Source organism: Manis pentadactyla, chromosome 5, assembly GCF_030020395.1.
Source record: "Manis pentadactyla isolate mManPen7 chromosome 5, mManPen7.hap1, whole genome shotgun sequence".
Classification (NCBI taxonomy): domain Eukaryota; kingdom Metazoa; phylum Chordata; class Mammalia; order Pholidota; family Manidae; genus Manis; species Manis pentadactyla.
In genome coordinates, this window is record NC_080023.1 from 120,579,597 (window position 1) to 120,600,974 (window position 21,378).

Below are 21,378 nucleotides of genomic sequence, written 5' to 3' on the forward strand. Positions count from 1 at the left end.
CAGCAAAGAAAGCAGACCAACCAAATACTAACTAAAGGCAAAAAATAAAATCAACTACCCTCTAAAAGCAGTTAAAGGAAACACGAAAGAGCACAGAATAAACCAACATATAAAGAATGGCAGAGGAGGAATAAGAAGGGAGAGAAGAAAAGAATCTCCAGACAGTGTATATAACAGCTCAATAAGAGAGCTAAGTTAGACAGTAAGATACTAAAGAAGCTAACCTTGAACCTTTGGTAACCACGAATCTAAAGCCTGCTATGGCAATAAGTACATATCTTTCAATAGTCACCCTAAACGTAAATGGACTGAATGCACCAATCAAAAGACACAGAGTAACAGAATGGATAAAAAAGCAAGACCCATCTATATGCTGCTTACAAGAAACTCACCTCAAACCCAAAGACATGTACAGACTAAAAGTCAAGGAATGGAAAAACATATTTCAGGTAAACAACAGAGAGAAGCAAGCAGGGTTTGCAGTTCTAGTATTAGACAAAATAGACTTCAAAACGAAGAAAGTAACAAGAGATAAGGAAGGACATTACATAATAATAAAGGGCTCAGTCCAACAAGAGGATATAACAATTCTAAATAGATATGCACCAAACACAGGAGCACCAGCATATGTGAAACAAATACTAACAGAACGAAAAGGGGTAATAGAATGCAATGCATTCATTTCAGGAGACTTCAACATGCCACTCACCCCAAAGGATAGATCCACTGGGCAGAAAATAAGTAAGGACATGGAGGAACTGAACAACACACTAGAACAGATGGACCTAATAGACATCTATAGAACTCTACATCCAAAAGAAACAGGATACACATTCTTCTCAAGTGCACATGGAACATTCTCCAGAATAGACCACAAACTAGCTCACAAAAAGAGCCTCAGTAAATTCCAAAACATTAAAATTCTACCAACCAACTTTTCTGACCACAAAGGCATAAAACTAGAAATAAATTCTACAAAGAAAACAAAAAGGCTCACAAACACATAGAGGCTTAACAACATGCTCCTAAATAATCAATGGGTCAATGAACAAATTAAAATAGAGATCAAGGAATATATGGAAACAAACGACAGCAGCAACACAAAGTCCCAACTTCTCTGGGACACAACAAAAGCAGTCTTAAGAGGAATCTATATAGTGATCCAGGCACACTTGAAGAAGGAAGAACAATCCCAAATGAATAGTCTAACATCACAATTATCAAAACTGTAAAAAGAAGAACAGATGAGGCCTAAAGTCAGCAGAAGGAGGGACATAATAAAGATCAGAGAAGAAATAAACAAAATTGAGAAGAATAAAACAATAGAAAAAAATCAATGAAACCAAAAGCTGGTTCTTTGAGAAGATAAACAAAATAGATAAGCCTCTAGCCAAACTTATTAAGAGAAAAAGAGAATCAACACACATCAACAGAATCAGAAATGAGAATGGAAAAATCACGACAGACTCCACAGAAATACAAAGAATTATTAAAGACTACTATGAAAACCTATATGCTAACAAGCTGGAAAACCTAGCAGAAATGAACAATTTCCTAGAAAAATACAAGCTTCCAAGACTGACCAAGGAAGAAACACAAAAGTTAAACAAACCAATTACGAGCAAAGAAATTGAAACGGTAATCAAAAAACTACCCAAGAACAAAACCCCTGGGCCAGACGGATTTACCTTGGAATTTTATCAGACATACAGAGAAGACATAATACCTATTCTCCTTAAAGTTTTCCAAAAAACGGAAGAGGAGGGAATACTTCCAAATTCATTCTATGAAGCCAACATCACCCAAATACCAAAACCAGGCAGAGACCCCACCAAAAAAGAAAATTACAGACCAATATCCCTAATGAACATAGATGCAAAATTACTCAATAAAATATCAGCAAACCGAATTCAACAGTATGTGAAAAGGATCATACACTACGACCAAGTGGGATTCATCCCAGGGATGCAAGGATGGTACAAAATTCGAAAATCCAGCAACATCATCCACCACATCAACAAAAAGAAGGACAAAAACAAATTGATCATCTCCATAGATGCTGAAAAAGCATTTGACAAAATTCAACATCCATTCATGATAAAAACTCTCAGCAATATGGGTATAGAGGGCAAGTACCTCAACATAATAAAGGCCATATATGATAAACACAGAGCCAACATCATACTGAATGGTGAGAAGCTGAAAGCTTTTCCTCTGATATTGGGAACAAGACAAGGATGCCTAATCTCCTCACTATTATTTAATATAGTACTGGAGGTCCTAGCCATGGCAATTAGACAAAACAAATAAATACAAGGAATCCAGATCGGTAAAGAAAAAGTTAAACTGTCACTATTTGCAGATGACATGATATTGTACATAAAAAACCCTAAAGACTCCACTCCAAAACTACTAGAACTGACATCGGAGTACAGCAAAGTTGAAGGACACAAAATTAACAGACAGGAATCTGTGGCTTTCCTATACACTAACAATAAACCAATAGAGAGAGAAATCAGGAAAAAATTCCATTCACAATAGCATCAAAAAGAATAAAATACCTAGGAATATACCTAAGCAAAGAAGTGAAAGACCTACACCCTGACAACTATAAGACTCTCTTAAGAGAAATTGAAGAGGTCACTAACAAATGGAAACTCATCCCATGCTCCTGGCTAGGAAGAATTAATATCGTCAAAATGGCCATCCTGCCCAAAGCAATATACAAATTTGATGCAATCCCTATCAAATTACCAGCAACTTTCTTCAACGAACTGGATCTAATAGTTCAAAAATTCATATGGAAACACCAAAGACCCCGAATAGCCAAAGCAATCCTGAGAAGGAAGAATAAAGTGGGGGGGGATCCCACTCCCCAACTTCAAGCTCTACTACAAAGCCATAGTAATCAAGACAATTTGGTACTGGCACAGGAACAGAGTCACAGACCAGTGGAACAAATTGGAGACTCCAGACATTAACCCAAATATATATGGTCAATTAATATTTGATAAAGGAGCCATGGGCATACAATGGGGAAAGGACAGTCTATTCAACAGATGATGCTGGCAAAACTGAACAGTTACATGTAAGAGAATGAAACTGGATCACTGTCTAAACCCCATACACAAAAGTAAATTCGAAATGGATCAAAGACCTGAATGTAAGGCATGAAACCATAAAACTCATAGGCAAAAATCTCTTAGACATAAACATGAGTGACCTCTTCCTCAACATATCTCTGCAGGCAAGGAAAACAAAAGCAAACATGAACAAGTGGGACTATATTAAGCTGAAAAGCTTCTGTACAGCAAAAGTCACCACCAATAGAACAAAAAGGTACCCTACAATATGGGAGAATATATTTGTAAATGACAGATCCGATAAAGGCTTGACGTCCAAAATATATAAAGAGCTCACCCATCTCAACAAACAAAAAACAAATAATCCAATTAAAAAATGGGCAGAGAACTGAACAGACAGTTCTCCAAAAAAGAAATACACATGGCCAACAGACACATGGAAAGATGCTCCACATTGCTAATTATCAGAGAAATGCTAATTAAAACTACAGTGAGGTATCACCTCACACCAGTAAGGAAGGCTACCATCCAAAAGACAAACAACAACAAATGTAGGCGAGGTTGTGGAGAAAGGGGAACCCTCCTACACTGCTGGTGAGAATGTAAATTAGTTCAACCATTGTGGAAAGCAGTATGGAGGTTCCTCAAAATGCTCAAAATAGACTTACCATTTGACCCAGGAATTCCACTCCTAGGAATTTACCCTAAGAATGCAGCACTCAAGTTTGAAAAAGACAGATGCACCCCTATGTTTATTGCAGCACTATTTACAATAGCCAAGAATTGGAAGCAACCTAAGTGTCCATCAGTAGATGAATGGATAAAGAAGATGTGGTACATATACACAATGGAATATTATTCAGCCATAAGAAGAAAACAAATCCTACCATTTGTAACAACATGGATGGAGCTAGAGGGTATTATGCTCAGTGAAATAAGCCAAGTGGAGAAAGAGAAATATCAAATGATTTCACTCATCTGTAGAGTATAAGAGCAAAGGAAAAGCTGAAGGAACAAAACAGCAGCAGAATCACAGAACCCAAGAATGGACTACCAGGTATCAAAGGGAAAGGGAGAAGGGAGGATGGGTGGGTAGGGAGGGATAAGGGGTGGAAAGAAGAAAGGGGGTATTATGATTAGCATGCATAATGTGGGGGGTGGGAGAAAGGGGAGGGCTGTGCAACACAGAGAAGACAAGTAGTGATTCTACAACATTTTGCTATGCTGATGGACAGTGATTGTAATGGGGTTTGTGGGGGAGACTTGGTATAAGGGAGAGCCTAGTAAACATAATATTCTTCATGTAATTGTAGATTAATGATAACAAAAAAAAAAGAGAAAGAAAAGGGAGATTACTCCCTGATAGGATAAGACTAACTGCAAATCAACGATTAAGGCATGCTTTACATATCCTTAATTTTGATCTTTTAAAGGTTTTCAGATGATCAGCTATGGAAGTACACTTTTCTGATAATATTCCTTTCTCTTAAAAAAAAAAAAAAGCAGTTCCTGTGTGGTGATCTCCAATAGGTTCTTCACAATGGTATAAAGGTCATATCAAAGTGTGGGCAAAGGATTTTTTTGTGTTTATACAGAGGATCAAAGCCTAATTTGGCTACACAGAAAAGGAATTAAGATACAATATGAAGAACTTCCAACATCAACATCCTCTGGAAGAGTCATTCCAGAAGATGAACATCAAAAATTTTCAACAAAGATCCTGACGCTGCTGCAGTTGTAGCTGCAGTCATCCCACCGGTTCCTGGACTTGCCATTGGAATGAAGAAGGAGATATCTAAGCTGGCCTGTGCATACAGTAAAACAACAAATTTAACTGGATCTATACTGTCGGAACTCAACCAAGAATTAGGAGAAGTGCAAGTTGCAGTGCTCCAAAATCTTTCGACTATAGACTATCTACTGTTAAAAGACCACATGGGATGTGAACAGTTCCCAGGAATGTGTTGTTTTAATTTGTCTGATTTTTCTCAAACTCGGTTAGACAATATCCATCATATTATTGATAAGTTTTCACAAATACCTAGCGTACCTAACTGGTTTTCTTGGTTTCACTGGATATGGCTGGTAATTGTAGGTCTGCTTTTGTTACGTAGCTGTATTCCTATTATGTTAATGTATGTGCACAATTTAATTAGTAGTTTAAAATCTATACATGCTTATGTTACTCTACAAGAAGATATTTCAAAGAAATAATCAATCTTCCCATGTTTTCTTCCGTCTGCTACTTCTATAGCTTTTCTTCTTTCTTCCTAATTACAACCCTTTAGAAGAATTAGTGCCTTATATCAAAAATTACCGAGTATCACAATTCTTCCAAGTGGTAAAGATACCTCAAGACAAATGCTGGGCATAGAAGCCATAGGGCATAAATTTGCAAAGAAGTAAAAAGCAAATCTTTTCAAATAATATTGCTTCTCTCTCACTTACCAACTTTACATTTCCCTGTATGGCCCCAGAAGATGACTGGTTAGCCAGAGACAGATAAGATTCCTCAAGGGAGGAACAACCTAAGACAGGCACAGTTGCAGGGGGGCCATCAGGAGAGAAATTGGGGACCAACAGAGGTGAGGCTTAGAACCTCACCCCCCCTGTTTTGAGAGAAATCTTCTGCATCCGTGGATGTTTTGTTGCCCTTGTCTAGCTTGGATTAATACTTAGTCTATAGGCACACACCTGATCATCTACATTTGCCCTCTTTCAGCACTAAACTATGTTTTCTACCTTTATCTTGCATCTACCTACCACTTCAGCATTTTATTTAAAAAATAATAATAATAATAAGGGAGAAATGTGGGACTCACATATAAATCAAGTATAAAAATCAAACGAATAATCATATCTGACTCGATTGTTTATAGTTCATAATGCGTGATCAAAACCGAAAGTTTCTGTGATGACTGCCCTTGCACTGTTCACTGTGTAAGAACTTATTCACTATGTAAGACCTTGTTCACCATGTAAGAACTTGTAAGTTATGCTTCAGAAGATTGGAGACTGTTGAGATATAGGCTTGGGGTTGATTAATGACTGTGCATTGAGTCCCCTATACAGAATTTTATTGTTGTTAACAACCATTTGATCAATAAATATGAGAGATGCCCTCTCAAAAAAAATAAAAAATAAAATAATTAAAATTCTAATATGTACTAATAAAAGAAAAGAAATCAGAGCATTTCTCATAAAGCAAGTAGACATCAACCAATTTTTTATTTGGCCTTTTTTAATGACAAAACATCAATGAAGAGGTATAGAAAGGGAGAGAGTGAAAGAGCCCAGCAGGAACAAGGAGTAACAGGCATGTGTTTGAGTTTTTTGTTTGCTTATGTCTGTTTGCCGTTTGTTTTGTATGTTCTTGTTTCTGAAATAAAGAGTAATGTTGTCACTGCTTCTCAGTAAGACACACAAAGTAAAGGCAGAGAGAAATAACCATACAACTGACAGGAAGAGGGCTTAAACAATAATTAAGATGAAATCTTAATTGCAGGACAAGGCAATAGAAAATAAATCTTAAATAAAATAAATAAATAAAATAAATCTTAAATGAAGGACAAAGCAATAGAATATAAAGTTAATCAGAGCAAAGCAAACAGAACTTCAGGAAACAAACCTGAAATTCGACTTCCTGGTTACATGCAGCTAGTCAGTCCTGTTCAGCTTTATCAAGAAAACAAAGCAGAAAGAAGCACCAGATTATGTAGTAGGCTCTCTGAATCTATGTCTTCAAACATTTGATAAAATTGTATCATTTAGCTAATGTGTTATTTGCAGTTTTATTTGAGGAATTCTTTTCTTTTTATAATAACCTTGACTAAAGCAAGCGAACAAAATCATCATAATGAAACTCCTAAGAATCTGTAGAGGCCTTTGACCATCCACGACAGGGGATTAGTTTGGCTGGCTAACATTAGTAGCTCAGCCTTTCTAACACATGCCCTCAATCACAATTTAAGCTCTTTCTTTGCTTTAAAAATATTTCCACTGAATTATTATTGTTCTTGTAGGGGTGAAATAGCAAACAGCTGTGAAAAAATAATTGCATTCCTTTCAGAGTATCAGATGTACTTTTGGCTTTGATCTTGGATGATCAAACCCTTGAAAAGGACGTGCAAATATTTCAGACCTAACATATAATACCCAGTTTCTTCTTAAGGAAGAAGAGAAAGTTAATGGATAACATTCTAAATAATTATTTTATATTTTTTAAAAGTAATAAAATAGCCAAGCAATCCTTGTTAAAACTATTGTTAAAAAGCAAAAGAGTATTTTCAATAGGTTCAATCTGATTATTAAATCTTATAAAAAGTTTAGATCTGGCTTCTGTTCTTAGAAGATAGGATTTTGTCACTTCTACACTCCGATTTATTTTTTCATATCTTGGCTCTTTCAAGCGAAGGTGAAAGAGGTCAAGTTACTCTGGTTAACACAGGCAATGAAATAATCCAAGTATACACTGACAAATGAGAAAAAAGGTAAAATCCGTCTCACAAAAAATTCAAACATCTTTCAGGGTCCAAGAGTAACTTTGCTGCTACTGTGATATAACACATCTATCTTGGTTATTTTCTCACTGTTCACTTCCCACTAAAGATTATTGCCATATACTCTTGATTGTGTCCCTTAGTCATTTCCCAGTTTAAGATTTACCTGTTAGACATTACTGTCATTCCTTGAAGCTGGCTAATTTGTGGGTAATTGCCTTTGGTTCATGCCCTGATTTCTCTGATAATCTTTAAACCTGAGATATGGCATTCATAGACTAGAAGGCTTAGTAGCCTGTATATACGGAACTGGCCACAGCCAATTCGCTGTCACATATTCTTTATGCCTAAATTGTTGGTGGTCTTTTCCACTATAGTTTTCCACTTATAAATAGTCACTGGACACATACTGTGCTTCAGTGGATGTAATGAATATAAAATCAAACAGAAATCTTAACCTCAAAGAACTAACAAGGACAGAGAAAAGGATACATGGGAAAGGATTACAAATACATTAGGGAGAGGCAAAATACTAATAACAGTACAAGGCAGCAATTTGGCATTGGCTTATGGAAACTGCATGGACAGCAAGATGGGGAGAGGCTCTCTAGGAATGCAGGTTGGGATGGAGGCCTGTGGTTGTTGTGAAAAACAACTATCTAAACAATGATGAGTTCAAGGAAATTCAAATAGCTTCAATGTCTGATGAGTAGGATACAGGTGAAGAAATTGTGGAAGATGACTCTGAAAAACTGGATAGAAGTAAAATGTTGATAAACCATGTATACCACATTAAAGGATTTTTTATTTTTACCTTGTAGCAATAGGGATTATAATTATTTTTAACAGAGATTCCATATTATTGAATATATTGTTTGCCTTCACTTTAATAGCTATCTTACTCAAACCTAAGCATTTGGTCTCATTGATTGCTGCTCTCTGTACTGCTCACTCCACACATAGGGGCATCTACATTGAGCCTTTGTTCCAGTAATTTGCCTTGCCAGAAATTCCCACTCCATTCTTCTCTTCTAATTCAACTCTTGTATTTATTTTCAAATATAACTCAGTGGATTACCTTAAATGTCATTCTCTTAGCTTTCTTTCTTCATGCCTCCAATATACTTTCTTTTAAGTAATTACGTGTACATAGTGAGAACAGTGTTGATAATTGTGCCTTACAGAACTAGGTGTTCATTATAATTATAAGTTGTGTGCTTGATAGTTTGTTTAATTTTCATATGTGTCTGGAACAACTCTAGGTCTTCTAATCAGAAGCCTTGGTGGAATAACCACAGCATTTTTGTTTTCTTTTTGTAGGAGGGGGAGAGGAGAGTTGTTTTGTTTTTTGATAAAAGAATCACTATTGATTATTTTGAAAACTGTCAGATTGAAGAGTCATTATGTAAGTATTTTTGCATCTATGTAAATTCACACATCAAAAACAAATATCTTTTCTAAGAATATGTATTCTAATATTTGAATGTTTATATATCATCTTAGGATCCTCACTAAATGAATTACAAACTGTGAAGGATAGAGATCATTTTTACTTTTTATATTTCCTTAACTCTATTGAGTGTTAGATGTATCTTTCTTTTTTAACTTATACTTCTGCATTTGACTTTTTCATTCTGAATAAATACCTCCTTTTATTCTTGTGTTACACATTGTCTTTGAGACAGTTTTTCATTAAGAGTGGAAGATACCTTTGCTAGAGTTGATACATGTGAGAATTATGACTAAAACATTAGTATCCTGACTTCTAATATGTGGGCTTCACATAGTGACTTTTTTCTAACAAGTATGAACAGGGGGAGAAACAGTATCTACAGTTGAGAATACTGACACACACAATCTTGGGCAGATGTTTAAGGGCAACATCACCAGTAATAAACTATGTTGAAAATGTGTACCCTTTATATGATGTAATGAAAATGGTACTTTAGTTCTGTGGTCTTCCTCCCAATAATTTGTAACCCAGGCTTATCATGAGAAACCATAACAGAAATCCCAGCAGTGGAGCATCCTACAAAATACATAACCAGTACTCTTCAAAGCTGTCAAGGTGATCAAATCAAGGAATGTCTAAAAACTGCCACCGTCAGGGGCGGAGCCAAGATGGTGGCATGAGTAGAGCAGTGAAAATCTCCTCCCAAAACCACATATATTTTTGAAAATACAACAAGTACAACTATCCCTAAAAGAGAGACTAGAAGATGCAGGACAACAGTCAGGCTACATCTACACCTGTGAGAACCCAGCGCCTCGCGAAGGGGGTAAGATACAAGCCACACCTGGCAGGACCCGAGCGCCTCTCACCCCAGCTCCTGGGAGGAGGAGAAGAGATGGAGCATGGAAGGAGAGGGAGCCCAGGACTGCTAAATAGCCAGCCCTAGCCATCTGCACTGGAGCACAGACACACAGTGCATGGGGTGCTGGATACTAGGGAAATGGGGCAGTAAAACCTGCGAGTGGGTAACCACAGCCAGTGCCCCGGGACAAAGAAAAGCTAGTGCTGTTTGAAAGACTTAAAGAGACAGGGACCCCACAGCTGGATGGAAATGTCCCGGGACACTTAGCTCGGCAGCTAGGAATCCTGGGGAACTCCAGGTGCCCTAACTACCTGGGAGGCAGCGCAGCTCAGAGGCCCCTCACCGAGGTAAACAGCCTCCACCCATGCCACCCCATTTGCCCTCTGATGACACTCTGCCATAGTGGAGCAGCAGCCTGAGGCTGGACACACCCACAGCAACCACAGAGCTTAACTCCACAGCGGCTGGGCAAGAATCACAGAACCTGTCTGCAAGCAGCTGCCCAGCACAAGCCGATGGGGGTAAACTTTCTCCCAGGAGAGGAAGGCCACAAACCAGCAAGAAGGGATGTTCTCCCAGCCAACACATGTGCCAGCTCCCCACAACTACCTCTATTGCCATGAAAAGGCAAAAGAATTTGATACAGACCAGACTAACCTAGACATCCTCCCCTGAGAAGGAATCTGGGGACATAGACCTAACCAATCTTCCTGAAAAAGAATTCAAAATAAAGGTCATAAACTTGTGGATGGAGCTGCAGAGATACATACAAGAGCTAAGGGATGACGGCCAGAGGGAGATTACAGAAATGAAACAATCCCTGGAAGGATTTCTAAGCAGAATGGATAAGATGCAAGAGACCATTGATGGAATAGAAACAAGAGAACAGAAATTCATAGAAGAAGACACAGAGAGATAAAAGGATCTCCAGGAATGAAACAATATTAAGAGAACTGTGTGACCAATCCAAAAGGAACAATATCCATATTATAGGGGTACCAGAAGAAGAAGAGAGAGAAAAATGGATAGAAAGTGTCTTTGAAGAAATAATTGCTGAAAACTTCCCAAACTGGGGGAGGAAATAATCATTCAAACCATGGAAGTACACAGAACTCCCAACAGAAGGGAACCAAGGATGACAACACCAAGACACATAATAATTAAAATGGCAAAGATAAGTACAAGGACACAGTTTTAAGGCAGCTAGAGAGAGGAAAATGGTCACCTACAAAGGAAAACCCATCAGGCTATCATCAGACTTTTCAACAGAAACTGTACAGGCCAGAAGAGAATGGCATGATATATTTAATGCAATGAAACAGAAAGGCCTTGAACTGAGAATACTGCATCCAGCATGATTATCATTTAAATATGAAGGAGGGATTAAACAATTCCCAGAGAAGCAAAAGATGAGGGAATTTGCCTCCCACAAACCACCTCTACAGGGTATTTTAGCAGTACTACTCAAGATGGGAACAATCCTAAGGCTAAACAGATGTCACCAGAGAAAATAAAATCAAAGCAAAGAAAGCAGACCAACCAAACACTAAATAAAGGCAAAAAATAAAATCAACTAACCACAAAAGCAGTTAAAGGAAACACAAAAGAGCACAGAATTTCAGTACTAGTATCACACAAAATAGACTTCAAAACAAAGAAAGTAACAAGATATAAAGAAGGACATTAAATGATAAAAGGCTCAGTCCAACAGGAGGATATAACCATTATAAATTTATTCACACTCAACAGAGGAGCACCAGCATATGTGAAACAAATACAGAACTAAAGGATGAAATAGAATGCAATGCATTCATTTTAGAAGGCTTCAACACACTATCCACTGCAAAGGATGTATCCACCAGGCAGAAAATAAGTAAGGACACAGAGGCACTGAACAACATACTAGGACAGATGAACCTAATAGGCATCTATAGAACTCTACATCCAAAAGCAACAGGATACACATTCTTCTCAAGTGCACATGGAACATTCTCCAGAATAGACCACATACAAGGCCACAAAAAGAGCCTCAGTAAATTCAAAAAGATTGAAATCCTACCAACCAACTTTTCAGAAAACAAAGGTATAAAACTAGAAGTAAATTGTACAAAGAAAGCAAAGAGGCCCACAAACACATGGAGGCATAACAATGTGCTCCTAAATAATCAATGGATCAATGACCAAATTAAAAAAGAGATCAAGCAATATATGGAAACAAATGAAAACAACAACACAAAGCCCCAACTTCTGTGGATTGCAGCAAAATCACTCTTAAGAGGAAAGTATGTACCAATCCAGGCATATTTAAAGAAGGAAGAACAATCCCAAATGAATAGTCTAATGTCACAATTATCAAACTTGGAAAAAGAAAAACAAATGAGGTCTAAAGTCAGCAGAAGGAGGGTCATAATAAAGATCAGAGAAGAAATAAATAAAATTGAGAAGAATAAAACAATAAAAAAAACCAATGAAACCCAGAGCTGTTTCTTTGAGAAAATAAAATAGATAAGCCTCTAGCCAGTCTAATTAAGAGAAAAAGAGAATCAACACATATGAACAGAATCAGAAACAAGGAAGGAAAAGTTGTGATGGACCCCATAGGAATACAAAGAATTACTAGAGGATACTATGAAAACCTATATGCTAACAAGCTGGAAAATCTAGAAGAAATGGACAACTTCTAAGAAAAATACAACCTTCCAAGACTGACCAAGGAAGAAATACAAAATCTAAACAAACCAATTACAAGCAAAGAAATTGAAACGGTAATCAAAAAACTACCCAGGAAAAAAACCCCCGGGCCAGATGGATTTACCTCAGAAATTTATCAGACATACAGAGAAGACATAAGACCCATTCTCCTTAAAGTTTTCCAAAAAATAGAAGAGGGGGAAATACTCCCAAACTCATTCTATGAAGATAATATTTCCCTACTACCAAAAGCAGGCAAAGACTCCACCAAAAAAGAAAATTACACAACAATGTCCCTGATGAATATAGATTCAAAAATACTCAACAAAACATTAGCAAACCGAATTCAAAAATACAACAAAGGGATCATACACCTTGACCAAGTGGGATTCATCCCAGGGATGCAAGGATGTTACAACATTTGAAAATCCATCAACATCATTCACCACATAAACAAAAAGAAAGACAAAAACCACATGATCATCTCCATAGATATTGAAAAAGGACTAGACAAAATTCAACATCCATTCATGATAAAAACTCTCAGCAAAATGGGTATAGAGGGCAAATACCTCAAAATAATAAAGGCCATATATGATAAGCACACAGCCAAAATCATACTCAACAGAGAGAACCTGAAAGCTTTTCCTCTGAGATTGGGAACAAGACAGGGATGCCCACTATCCCCAATGTTATTCAACATAGTACTGGAGGTCCTAGCCATGGAAATTAGACAAAACAAAGAAATACAACCAAACTAAATTGGTAAAGAAGTTAAACTGTAACTATTTGTAGATGACATGATATTGTACATAAAAAACCCTAAAGACTCCACTCCAAAACTACTAGAACTGATATCGGAATAGAGCAAAGTTGCAGGATACAAAATTAACCCTCAGAAATCTATGGCTTTTCTTTACACTGACAATGAACTAATAGAAAGAGAAATCAGGAACACAATTCCATTCACAATTGCATCAAAAAAAAAAAAAACCTAGGAATAAACCTAACCAAGGAATGAAAGACCCAGACCCTGAAAACTATAAGACACTCTTAAGAGAAATTAAAGAGGACACTAGCAAATGGAAACTCATCCAATACTCTTTGCTATGATGAATTAATATCGTCAAAATGGCCATCCTGCCCAAAGCAATATACAGATTTGATGCAATCCCTATCAAATCACCAACAACATTCTTCAACGAACTGGAACAAATAGTTCAAAAATTCATATGGAAACACTAAAGACCCCAAATAGCCAAAGCAATCCTGAGAAGGAAGATTAAAGTGGGGGGGATCTCACTCCCCAACTTCAAGCTCCACTACAAAGCCACAGTAATCAAGACAATTTGGTACTGGCACAAGAACAGAGCCACAGACAAGTGGAACAGAATAGAGACTCCAGACATTAACCCAAACATTTATGGTCAATTAATATATGATAAAGGAGCCATGGACATACAATGGGGAAATGACAGTCTCTTCAACAGATGGTGCTAGCAAAAGTGGACAGCTCCATGTAAGAGAATGAACCTGGATCACTGCCTAACCACATACATAAAAGTAAATTAGAAATGAATCAAAAACCTGAATGTAAGTCATGAAACCATAAAACTCCTACAAATAAACATAGGCAAAAATCTCTTGGACATAAACATGAGTGACTTCTTCATGAACATATCTCCCTGGGCAAAGGAAACAAAAGCAAAAATGAACAAGTGGTACTATATCAACCTGAAAAGCTTCTGTACAGCAAAGGACACCATCAATAGAACAAAAAGGTACCCTACAGTATGGGAGAATATATTCATAAATGACAGATCCGACAAAGGGTTGACATCCAAAATATATAAAGAGCTCCACACCTCAATGAACAAAAAGCAAATAATCCAATTAAAAAATGGACAGAGGAGCTGAACAGAAAGTTCTCCAAAGAAGAAATTTAGATGGCCAACAGACACATGAAAAGATGCTCCACATTGCTAGTCATCAAGGAAATGTAAATTAAAACTACAATGAGATATCACCTCACACCAATAAGGATTGCCACCATCCAAAAGACAAACAACATCAAATGTTGGCAAGGTTGTGGAGAAAGGGGAACCCTCCTACACTGCTGGTGGGAATGTAAATTAGTTCAAACATTGTGGAAAGCAGTATGGAGGTTCCTCACAAAGCTCAAAATAGAAATACCATTTGACCCAGGAATTCTACTTCTAGGAATCTACCCTAAGAATGCAGCAGCCCAGTTTGAAAAGGACAGATGCACCCCTATGTTTATCGCAGCACTATTGACAATAGCCAAGAAATGGAAGCAACTTAAGTGTCCATCAGTAGATGAATGGATAAAGAAGATGTGGTATGTATACACAATGGAATATGATTCAGCCATAAGAAGAAAACAAATCCTACCATTTGCAACAACATGCATGGAGCTAGAGGGTATTATGCTCATTGAAATAAGCCAGGCAGAGAAAGGCAAGTACCAAATGATTTCACTCTTATGTGGAGTATAAGAACGAAGAAAAACTGAAGGAACAAAACAGCAGCAGAATCACAGAACCCAAGAATGGACTAACAGTTACCAAAGGGAAAGGGACTGGGGAGTGTAGGTGGGAGGGGAGGGATAAGGGTGGGGAAAAAGAAAGGGGACTTATGATTCACATGTATAATGTGGGGGGGAGTGCATGGTGAGGGCTGTGTAACACAGAGAAGACAAATAGTGATTCTATAGCATCTTATTATGCTGATGGACAGTGACTGTAATGGGGTTTGTGGGGGGTACTTGGTGAAGGGGGGAGTCTAGTAAACATAATGTTCTTCATGTAATTGTAGATTAATGATAATGAATTTAAAAAATTATGAATGAAAAAATAGAAAAAAACATACAAATATTAGTAACTAATACAGTCAATAATTTTTTCTTTTAAAATGTCTTTAAAAAATAATGATGCATCACTTGAATAAAGTTATAGAGTCTATTTCATGTCTCACCTAAAATTAAAATTTATTAAATGGTGTTGATAATGATAATTCAAGTCTCCATTCTGATTTGTTTGTCTATTCTATTTAAAATAAGGATGAAAAGATATCTCCAGGAAAGTATGAATGGAAAATGAAAAATTATCTTCATTGCAATATCCACCATTATTGAACCATAAAGTTTGAATTGAATTAGCAGATGAAGCTGCAAAAAAGTGAGGTTGGAACTGTTCAAAGATTCACTAATATTTTTTATTTACAGATGGGAGCTTATTGAAATTCAGGAATCTGGATCTGAACACCAAAGTTTCTAATCTGAATTTTACTAAACTGCTTGAGAAAAATGGTATAGTTACCTCATCAGTTCCTTCCATTATCAATCTTACCTGGGTGGTTTCTGCTTATACATTCTTTGCAATTTCTGCCATCAGATTCATTCATTTGCAAACCATGTAGTCAAGTTAGGTCAAAGCATAGGAAATAAAATGTTCCTTATATTATATATATATTTTTAATTAATTAGTACACTGAAACAAATTTGAAAATAAATACTAGAGAATTTTAAAAACCACAAAATCTGTCATTTTAACATATATTTCACTTAAACATTTTCACTTTAAAATGAATTTTTTGCTCTCTATAATGAAACATTCAAATGGATATTCGAACAGATTAAAATAATGGAATTAATAAAACAAGTAACACATTATAATGTTAACTAGTTAAAGTTTAGGTGAGATTTTATTCATCACTTAAAAATTAGAGGATTTTTAAAAATATTTGACTTTTCTTAATATAAGTTCTATTACTCTGAGAAAATGAGTGGTCTCTGATAATGATTATAAGATTAAGTTTGTACAAAGAAAACTCTAAATATTTTTTCAATATAGAGTTGTACAATAACCTACATCTACAGTTCATAAACCAAATAGTTTAGACTACATCTTGAATATTTGATATGATTTTGTGACTTTTGGAAGGAGTTGGTAATGGATCCTTAAGAAAAAAACTGTCAGCTTATTTTGCCACTGAGATAATCTTATTTAAATCAATGCCTTTTGGGCATATATGATAAATGTGAGAATACAGTAAAAAAGTAATAAATAAATAAACTAAACTTTAGTTCCATTAGTTTCCTCAAATATTTCTGGGTATAATAATAGGGTAAAGAGACAATAAATATGGCAAACTTAAGCATCTATTTTAACTTGATTATATCCTAGAAATACTTCAAAGAAAGTGAGGAAAGAAGTTTAAAAGGTGTTTTTAATTTTTTCCACAGACCTATTTAATTTTAATTATGCAGTAATGTTCTCAAGCTCAAAACTTGGATCTTAATGAAAATTAAAAGTGAAATTATTTTGAGAGAAGCTCTTCACATATGAAATGTATGCCATAATAAATACATATAAGTTTTTGTGAAGTTATCATCTAGGAAATCATTGATTTGCACAAGAGAAGTATGGCTACTTCCCCAACATGACTATTACTCTTTAAATAATGACCACGAAGCAATGTATTCAAAAGAATAGTTACTTTGGTGTTGGTGATATATTAAAGCTGATATCTAATACTTAAGGAAATGAGCCTCATATTATACACTTTATGAGTATTTGTATTTCATTTCTACTTCCAAGAAAATTTTAAGGAAGATGAAGAAAACTAATAAACCATTTCAATATTAACTCATCTGTAAAATATGTAAAATAATTAAACAAACAAAAAAGAATGAATGGAAACTCATTATTTTGTCAGTTTCTCTGACTTCTCTAGATTAAGGTTTTCATTACTAGATGTAGTTGATAGCCAGATGAATAAGTGAGTGGGCAGATCTCTCAAACTGATATAAATACAATATATAATGTGAATTCTAAGTGCTAATTTCTGGATTTTAGGAAGGCTCAATGGATCAACATCTGTGCTTAGTAAATGAGTTAACTAATCTCCATGACCAAATAATACATCCTCAAACATGAATAACTCAGCAAACATTTTATTTTTTTATATTTTTGCTGAAAAAGTGATTAAGAAAATGTGGTCTACTGTCAGTTTTCACTAAGAAAAGTAAGCTACTGCAAAGAAAAGAAAACAACATTTTGAAAGAGCACATTGAAACTGAAGGGAGGAAAACTTTACCCATCTTCCCTTCTGGATTTTTTGGCTGGTCTGATAATTACATTGACATAAGACAGAGTAACAGGAGAGAAACAAATTTAATTTGTATTTTAATGGGATCTCATAAAAATAAGACTCAAAGAAGTGACCAAAGTAGTCAACTTCTAATATGTTTTATACAAAGAAATACTAGTTTGCAAAGAACTGACTAAATTAAAGGGTTTGAGCTTGGTTATCTAACTAATGAAGAAGTGGCAATGTTTGTTTACACAACCGCCTTGCCCCTGATTCCCTCCTTCCGGTGAAGAGGATGACTTCTGTCCTCTGGGTGCAGGGAATGTATCCTTCCCATGGGAATTTATTTCCTGCTTTCAGGGGCACAAAGGAGGGTCAGAGTATGCTTCTTGCACCAGCTATTTCTTAAGTACTTTTAAATCAAAACAATCAATATGCCATATTTCTGAGTGACATATTATATGCCTCTTCAGAAATATAAAGACCCCAAAGATGAAGGATGTCTAATTATTTTTATGTATACCTTAGAAATTTGGGTAATGGGAAAAGAAAAGGTCGTATGTATGAATTTCAAGCTGGAGATATACCTGTTAATGTTATAGCAGAGAATCGGAATCTATAGATAGTGGTATGTGGGAGAAGAGTTCATTTATTCATTGCTTCATCTAATACATATTATTAATACAATTACACCACAATAGTAATACAAATGTGTTGATAAAGTCTTGACATTGGGCTGCTCACTTTTGTTTTGTAGGAATCAGATAAAAACAGTTTGTCTGGACACTGCCTAGGGGAGGTGCGAAGTCCAGTCATGGAGAAAAGAATTCTTGCAGAAATTAAGAGAAGACCTGCAGAAACTGATCTGAAGCTTAAATCTGAAGCACTGGTGACAATGGCCACACAAAGACAGGGGCATGGCTGTGTGTATGTGTGTTTGCTAGAGAAAGAATAAAGTGTGAGAGAGACAGAGAGAGATAACTTGAGTTGCAAGTTTAAAACACTGAACTATTTTTGTTATTGCTACAGCATAGAATCAAAGTGTCCAAGAATTGTTAGAGTCTACAAATCCCTATGTAAATGTGCACCAACCATCCATAGAAAAAACAAGACATCTTTGGATCTCTTACATTTTTCAAATCTGTAAAATAATATGCAAATGTACTTAAACTTTATTGCTGAAGTCAGGTTTATCATCTATTTTCCCAAAAGGACATTGAAAGGTTAGAGGCTATGAAGAAGATGAACACATAATTTTGAAGTTAAGAATTTTTCTCTGTGTTGAAAATGTAGAGGATCTTTGTTTCATTTAGTAAATTTAAAATAAGTCTCTAAATTGGCAAATTTAAAAAATGCACTGAAGTAGCCATTTTCATATGTTATCTAAAAATCCTATCAATATCTAATTAAATGATAAAACGTATTCCACACAAGTTTGGACCACTTTCAATGGGTTAACTTGTCCAAATAATAGATATATGAATGACTCTATGGTATAAACATGATCAACAATACGCTATAAAATTCATTTTTATTTTCATAACTATGTATAAATTATATTTATAGGATTATTTCCAGGAATATTGGTAAGAAATTGTTAGGTAGAAAGACAGACAAGAGCAGCAGGGAAAGGAGAAGATAAGTGAGGGTAAAATTGTTAAATTTCCAGAACATCTAGGCTGGCTTTGGTGCATTTGCATATCCTCAGGGGTGGAGAGAAGTTCATCTCCATATCAATGTGTAATTACCTGGGCAACAGAGGTCATATCCAAACCAGAAAGGTTAAGGGGAGGGGCTTGCTTGTTTCCTTCTTCCAGAGCAGGGGAGAGAGATGGCAGTGGACTGTGATTTGTAAGCAATAAACAGGTTTTAAACTTTATTTCTCCCTTTGACTGATTTCAGTTTTTAGAGGTATTTTGCCCTGGACCAGGACTTACATCTGATGATAGCCAGCAGGGTTCCTCTGAAGCCGGTATCTGTCATAATGGGTGTGACCTTTGGGAGGGCTGCTCCTGCAGATGGTGGGGAAGCCCCAGTGGATGCAGCGGCAGAGGGTGCCGCTTCACCTCTTATTATCCCCCCCAGCTCTGGGACTTCCGTTTGGGAACCCCTAGTTGGGAATTGGTCTAGGGTAAAGTACCTCTTAGAGGGGTGGGGCCTTCACCAGAACTGGGGAAGGGTGCAAACACTGGAAGCTGCAGAATTAGCTTTCTGTGAGTTTGGAAGACTGCGTGGAGACCTTAGGGGGTCATGTAGCAGCTGGCATTGTAGGCTCTCTTTTCATCAAGATAGTGGAAAAGGTTATACAGGAAAAAGGGGGACTTAGGCGAGAGAGAGACACACTTCAGCAACACTTGGAGCTGGGTGATAACCTATGGGGTGCTATTGAAGAAGAGAGAGAGTTACTGAAAACACTGGTCACATTCCTTGAAGACTCCTTAGCGGCAAGCCGGGAAGCAGCAGTAAAAGCTGCGTTGCAGGAGGCCATGGGGGAGCGATAGGAAAGAGTAGTGCTGTCAGCTCCAGAAATGGTGGAGGAGGAGCTATTGGTGGAGGAGCCAGGAGGGAGAAGAGGAGGAGGTGGGGCCATTGGCGGATCTCCTACCCAGGCCACCACCGGAAGTATCATCTCCTGTTTTAAAGGCCCGCCAGGTTGTAAATAAGAAAATAAAAATGAAACAACCATGGATTCCTCAGCGGGGAGCAGCCCCCTCTCCAGGCTGTAGAGCACTCCATTCTCCACTCTTACACCCAGAATGAGCTGGTGGACATGACTATCTGGTATAGGCAGAGGCTATCAGAATCTGTGCCTACATGGCTTTTATGTCTCTAGGATATGGGGAGAGAGAACATTGTTATGTCAGATACAGAGATGAGTAGAATGGCTTCCCTAACGACTTACCCTTCCCTCCAGCAGCGGTTGTGAAATGCCCATTACACCTCAGGGAATCAGACACTTCTAGAATGGCTGACAGCTGCCATCAGGGTAGTTTGGCCTAATCAGGGTGATTTACCATATTTTCCCAGTAGTTGGAAAACATATGCAGAGCTCCAACAGACACTGTGGGATTTGGGGACAAAAAATATCATCTATAATATGGACCCCCAGGGCCCTGATGAGGAGTTTTTCACTGAAGGAATGAGAAATCTGGGGTTGCATATAGCTCCCACATCTCTCTCTGGGTACCTAGTGAATACTTTTTCCCCCAACCAGGGCAACCCATAAGTGAGGCTACTGATACTTTAGCAGATCTGGGGGAGGTTGAAATAATAAGAGCACAGAGGGAAGTATGGACCATGACTGAAAGGAGAAGTGCAAAAGGCCCCATGATGTGGGTTGATTTGATAAAGGCTGGGGTAGTGAAAGAAAAACTCAATAGGCAGCTCAATAGAATATTATTAGAATTGTGACACCAATTAAAGCCAGAGCAGCAGTTCCAGCTGCTGTGGTCCAGGGCACAGAGACAAGAGTCAAGGTCCCATGCCCAGCCTGTGTCCCTGCAAAACTTCATGGGAGACAGTACTCAGGATTTGCCTGGGACCTCACCCCCACAGGAGGATGATTGGGCATTGTGGTTTGACTGAGGGATGGGTCAAAGTTCCCACGTTGGGGAACATGGTGGGGACCAAAGGACACATGTAGAATTAACAGTTCATTGGTCCCCTGTGAATGTACAG